Source organism: Aegilops tauschii, chromosome 4 (genome assembly GCF_002575655.3).
Source record: "Aegilops tauschii subsp. strangulata cultivar AL8/78 chromosome 4, Aet v6.0, whole genome shotgun sequence".
NCBI lineage: Eukaryota > Viridiplantae > Streptophyta > Magnoliopsida > Poales > Poaceae > Aegilops > Aegilops tauschii.
In genome coordinates this window covers 485,505,861-485,512,598 of record NC_053038.3, presented here as the reverse complement: position 1 = coordinate 485,512,598, position 6,738 = coordinate 485,505,861, and the positions used below count along the sequence as shown (strand labels likewise).

The 6,738-nt window shown below is 43.3% G+C and overlaps 1 long non-coding RNA gene across 1 annotated transcript; it reads left to right on the top strand.

Annotated features, from left to right (window-relative positions):
- Window positions 1–1,054: 1,054 nt before the first annotated feature.
- LOC109734543 (uncharacterized) lies at window positions 1,055–4,626 on the top strand. The gene is made up of 3 exons (XR_005755068.1): window positions 1,055–1,332; window positions 1,944–4,053; window positions 4,127–4,626. It is a non-coding gene; the product is annotated as an uncharacterized lncRNA (long non-coding RNA).
- Window positions 4,627–6,738: the final 2,112 nt, after the last annotated feature.

Here is a 6,738-nt window from a genome sequence, read left to right as displayed (position 1 = left end):
GGGCCCCCGGACTGACAACATTCTGCCACCACTCACTTTAGTACCGGTATGTGGCCCGAACCGGTGCTAAAAGTCGGCCACGAACCGGTACTAATGAAAGCGGCTGGCTAGCCGTTGAAACCGGCACTAATGCACACATTAGTGCCGGCTCAAAAGCAAACCGGCACTAATGTGCTTGACATTTGACCCTTTTTCTACTAGTGTATACCTCTGGAAAAACCGATTCATTAGGAACAAAGAGTATGTATTTTAAATAGACGAGGATGTGTTATGCACTTGTGGAAAAGAAACGACTCACTACGAACGCAAACCGAGCTAAACTTCCGGTGGCAATGCCTAGCACTAGATTTAATCTTGATGTGAGGTATGGAGTCAGTAGTTGGTACTATAAATTTTGCTAAATCATTTCTCCAAATCTGGCTAATTCTAGTGCATCAGTTTCCACATTAGTACTAGATTTACCTTGTGTATCTCTACTACTTCTGTCATCCAAATTTATCATAGAAACTGGTCAGCAGCAACACCAATCCAACTCTGATTGCAATAGGTAGGTAGGTTTTTTTTTGCGGGGGGCAATAGGGAGGTAGTTGAGTTTACAGATTCAGACAAAGAAAACATACATGAGACTATTCAGATGTCACTGCAGTTGCACATTCTACAAGATCCTACTAGTGGGGATTTTGGTAGACAAGCTGTATCTTACAATCTGCAATTCATTATGATTTTATTAGGATTAACCTGTCTCTGGTGATGCTTTTGAGATGTCTATCTATGATAAAAATAGTGATTGTCTTGATTTTTACATTTTCTTGTTAAGTTTTGATTGCTGTATTGCCATCTTCCTAACGTTGCATTCTATGTCCGTATCACCTTGGATTGCCGAATTCAGGGCTGGCTCTGGGGGGACGTAGATCAGGTGACATGCAAACGGCATGTCACCGTGTGCCTCGCGGCCTTCCATCCACTGCCCAGCCAGAATCCAACGGACAGCAGCACTCCAAGGAAAAAACAACATCCAGATACAGACCAAATCGAGCACGGGTCAGCAGAAAAATCTGGCGGGGAAGGTAAGGAAAAGGCGGGCTTTGGCGCGGCGATTCGCCGGCGTCTCCTCGCCACGCGGCCTTCGCCGGCCGCTGCCGCCGTCAGCCGTCGCCACTGAGGAGAGGCAGGGACGAGCGCCGTCCGCCGCGGGAACCAGGGCCGAACGCCGCCGCGGGTCGGGGACGAGCGCTGTCCGCCGCGGGAGCCGAGGACGAGCGACACCGCGAGCCGGGACGAGCGCCGCCGCGAGCTGGGGACCGTTCATCATCGTCAGCGACCTCTTCTCAGGTCCCCTCTCCCTCTCTCTTATTCCATTAGTGCCAGAGGCGGAGCCAGCTCCCGGGCTCGTCCGGCAACTCTTCACTGCAGATTAGTCTGATTACTTGCTTAGTAGTGATTTTTGTTGGGGCAAAGCTAGCTGACATCGCTATGCACGAGCTTTGCCCAGGCTCCTCGCGCTGTCTATGATTAGTGCACTCAGATGCAGGCAACAAAATTGAAATTGGTATTTGTATACTGGTAGAGCTAACCATAATGTACCTCCTGCTGTGGTATTTGATATAATTGGTTGTCCAGTCACCGGTATAATACTAATAGTGACAAACTATACTCTGAATAAATATGGAGACTTGCAGCACTACACTCTGAAAATATTAGTCAGCACTACACTCTGAATAAATATGGAGACTTGCAGCGAGTTAAGTACTTATGTGCATCTCGATAAGACTATAATCTGCTAAGCTTTGTGGTTTCAACATAGGAACTACTTCTATTTTGAGTCAGCACTACATTTCTGAATAAATATGGAGACTTGCAGCGTGTATTGTACTTCTATTTTGAGTATACACTGTGGAATTTGGCATAATTGTGCGTTGTGTGATGGGATCGATTGGCAACAGGATACCCGAAGTTGGTATGCGGTTCAGAAATTCGGATGAGGCTTGGGAGTTCTGGGTGCAATATGGAGGTCACATAGGCTTTGATGTGAGGAACAGAAATACCATCAGAAGCAGAATTGATGGAACAATCACTTCATGTAGATTTGTTTGTTCCAATGAAGGCATTCGAAGGAAAAGTCAAATAGATCACGAGCCGAAGCGCATTAGAGCTGAAACAAGAACCAATTGTAAAGTTCGGATGATTGTTTCATTTGATCGAGTGGCCAAATTTTTTGAAGTCACCGAAGTTGATTTGGAACACAATCACCTCCTTCAATTGCCACAAACCTGTCACTTGTTGGCATTACAAAGGAAGATTTCAGATGTGCAAGCTTTAGAGATAGAAATAGCCAATGATTCTGGAATTATGCCAAAAGCTTCACATGAGGTTGCATGTCGTCGAGCTGGTGGGAAGTTCAACGTTGGTTACACTTTGACTGACCAAAAGAATCATTTGCGAACCAAGCGGCAGCGGGAGATGGCTTATGGACAGGCCGGTAGTATGTTGAAGTTCTTTCGTGACAAGATAGTTGAGAATCCATCATTCCAATATCATTTGCAGTTGGATTGTGAGGAGCATATAGCCAACATATTATGGGTTGATGCTAAAATGCTACTTGACTATGCACACTTTGGTGATGTTGTCACTTTTGACACTACATTTGGCACGAACAAAGAGTATAGGCCATTTGGTATTTTTCTTGGGCTCAATTAGATTAGAGAAACAACCATTTTTGGTGCTGCATTGATGTTTGATGAAACACGTGACTCATTTATATGGCTCTTTGAGACATTTATAGCCGCACACAATGGAAGGCAGCCTAGAACTATCTATACCGATCAAGATGCAGCAATGGGAGGAGCCATAGAGAAGGTCTTCACAGAATCATATCATGGACTGTGTACATTTCATATCATGCAAAATGCTGTCAAACATTTAACTCAAGTGGGAGTGGAGGATGAAGTGGAGGATGAAGAAAAAGAGCCTCATATTCTCACAGATTTTGGTGCTTGTATGTATGGATATGAGGACAAGGCAGCATTTGAAGAAGTGTTTGACAATATGAGGCTCAAAGTGCATAAGCAAACTTGGTTAGATAGCATCTACAAGGTGAAAGAAAAATGGGCTGAATGTTATATGAGAGATGTCTTTAGCTTGGGAGTGAGAAGTACACAATTAAGTGAGAGCTTCAACAATGCGTTGAAAAATCATTTGAAATCAGATTTTCATATTCTTCGGTTCTTGATGCATTTTGAGAGGACGGTGGAAGTAAAAAGAACAAAGGAATTGTAATCTGAATTCAATGCAAGAAAATATATACTGAGAATTAAGATGTTCACTCCTATGTTGGTGGAAGCAAGCAAAGTGTACACTTCGATTATATTTGAAGCTTTCCAAGGTGAGTATGAAAGATCAATGGCTGCAAGTTGTAGAGTATTGGATGGAAATAACAGATTTGCCGTTGCTATTGCAAGTCATGGTGATTTAGAGTTTGAGGAGGAGCGCATAGTGATAGGTGATCCTTTGACCAAAACGGTTTCATGTAGTTGTGGAATGTTCAATAGGACGGGGATATTGTGTGGACATGGTCTAAAAGTCCTTGATTTGATGAATATAAAGACATTGCCGACACATTATGTCTTGAAGAGATGGACTAGAGAAGCTCGCAATGGAAGTATAGAAGATAAGGAAGGAAGGAAAGTGGTAGAAAATCCAAAACTTGAAGCTCAACTTCGGTACAGGGATTTGTCTCATCAATTTCACAACGTGGCACATAGAGCAGCCAGCTCCCCACAGTGTTGTTTGCTATTGGCTAATGCACTTGCCTCCGTTGCACCTAGCATACAGGAAATACTCAATGCCACTAGTGCTATGGATGAACCATATAAAGACAAAGAGAATGTTGACCCAAATGTGCAGCAAATAGATTAATTGCTTAGAGCTGCACGACTGAAGAAAAAAGAGGTTCCGGCAACAAAATTAAGGAGAAAGCAAACTTGGCTTGATAAGTTACTCAAGGGGAAGCGTATACCATTGAAATCTACCGCGCCGACCAAAACGGGAGAAAATGTATGCTGCGATTGGTACATGATATGTTTTTATTCTTCTTTTGTAAACTAATTACTATACTTTTCATTGGCAGCCAAAAAAGAAGAAGGATGGTGTGAAAAAAAAGAAGGATGGTGTGCAAAAAAAGAAGAAGGGTGGTGTGCAAAAAAAGAAGAAGGATGATGTACAGCCTCAAGTACTAGTGGAGAAGTGTGACAACACCAAAGGAGTAAATATGGAGCCCCAAGAGTGCAATGCTATCATGAGTTTCAGCCAGCTCTTGACGGCTCCGCCTTGTGGTGAGGATGATCTGTTCTAGCGTGCAAGCCCGCTAGAAGTATTTTGGACATAGTTAAGTGTAGTATTTTGGGCTAACTATAGACGTATTTTGGGGCCTAAGTGTACAAATCAAATGGCACTAAATGGCTGTTAAGAGCTCACTGAATTCACTGGAAAGTGGTACTGAAAATTCAGATCATGTACTTCTGAATTACTTGTGATGAAGTGGGTTGTCTGAATCTAAATAGTGATGAATGGCATGTCTGAATTTCTTATGAATATGAATGTAAACAGTATATTTGACTGTTGTTTGCACTGTTTCCGGACTAAAAGGCTGATGTTTATATTTTGTATTGTTCAAAACTGAATCTCTTGTGAATCTGAGTGCAAACAGTATTTTGACTGTTGCTTGCACTGTTTCCGGACTAAAAGGTTGATGTTTGTATTGTATTTTGTTCAAAACACTTGTTTGTACTGTTGAATGACTAAAAGATTTGTATCTGTATCATATAAAGTTCAAAACTGTGAAGTTTCAGAGGGTCTGGGCTGAAAACTATGAAGTCTGAATGTTTTTGCCTTGGAGTGCTGATGTCCGTTGGATTCTGGCTGGGCGGTGGATGGGAGGCCGCGAGGCACACGGTGACATGTCGTTTGCATGTCACCTGATCTGCGTCCGCTCTGGGGAGGGGCAGGGGGGCGACCGCCCCGGGCCCCCGAAATCCAGGGGGCCCCAGCAATCGGTTCGTTTCTCTCAGAAAAACTAAAAGCAGCGACCGACTCCTTGATTTCCTTCATAAAAAGAAAAGAGGGATCAATCAGATGACCACTTCCTATTCCATCATGCAGGGATTCCCAATCTCAAAAAATTAAAAACGCAGGGATTCCCAGCCCTAGGCCGCCGACGCCGTACTCCCGGCCGCCTCCTCTCCTAGTTTCCTTCTTAATTCAGTGCGCCGCCGCTGCCGATTTCAGGTAATCGGGGGTGCCCATTCTCACACCGCTTTTCTTGCTCTCCGTGATACGTCTACATACTCTAGCCTCTAGGCTAGTCCTGGCCATCTCCGGCCCGGCCCTATAATCCAGGGCCTAGGCCCGATGGGCTTGCCCATGGGCCGGGCTCGGGCCTGAGTTTTGAGCCCACCAGTAGGGGGCCTGGACAGGCTTGGGCTTGGCATATTGGCATTTTAAGGAAGAGGCCTGGCCCATGGCCCTAAGCCCTAAGGGCTTTTCAGGGCTTTTTACCAGATGGGCCGGGCTTGGGCTTGAAAAGTAGGCCCGATGGTAGGCCTGGGCCTCAGTTTTCTACCATGGGCTTTTTTAGGCCCGGCCCAAGCCCGGCCTGGCCCATGGCCAGGTATACTCTAGGCGTTGTATAGGTGGGCAAACGCAATGAGAATTTGAGATACATCACGGAGGTATATATCATCATACGTATAATTCATATTGCCGTTCCTTGGATGCATAGCTGGCAATTGATGGTTTTTTTTCTTGGTTCATTACTTGGTTCATGTCATCCAGAAAGCATCCATCGAGTAGCGAGAAAAGGGAAGGAAGAAGAAAAGTGGATAAGTTGACAGCATGGAGATATTGACAAATTTTTCAAGAGTAATACTGATGATTCTGGTGCTTCAATAAACCGAGATGATGAGTTGTCCATAGTTGCCGTAGTGGAAGAGCAACCAACTAATGGAAATTCAGAATCTGATCAGCAAGAATAAAATATCGACACCAACATCCGCGATAACAATGTAAATGGCTGACTGTCGCATCTTATTTACCATGTCTATGAATGTCCACCAGCTAAAAGAAGTTTTTTCAAAGTTAGAATTATTCAAGAACTATCCGAGGTCAACAAGAGGGATTAAATGGTTTGACAACATTGTGCATCGAGAAGAGATTATTGGATGATGTTGATATTGACCCCATCAGAAGTGAATTTGCAGTAAGTAAATTTTAGAAGGAAGTTTTAGGGTAATATCTACATATTATTTGATATGCATACTCGTTTTGACTGCATTTAAGTGTTATTGACAACATTTCATACATATGTATATTCATTGTTATTTTTATGTGTCTATATTAAGGGCCCCAACTTTTAGTCTCGCCCTGGTCCCCAAAATCTCAGGACCGGCCCTGGCCGAATTATTATTGAATTTCAGTCTTGCCATGTTCTGCTAGTACATGTGTTTGCATAGTTGCATCTTTTGTTTTTTACCATGTTCTGCATTTCAGTACAGAGAGGGTCAAGAGAACTTAGCGAGAAAGTAAGAATATATTCATTTGTAGTTGAAATATACTATGTACCCCTCAAAAAAAGTTGAAATATACTACGTAAACTAAAATTATAAAGATTTGCCAAAAAAATATTCCGCTAAGTTTAGTGGATCAGTTAGAAACGACCATTTTTAGAGGAAGTGGGAAAGAAGT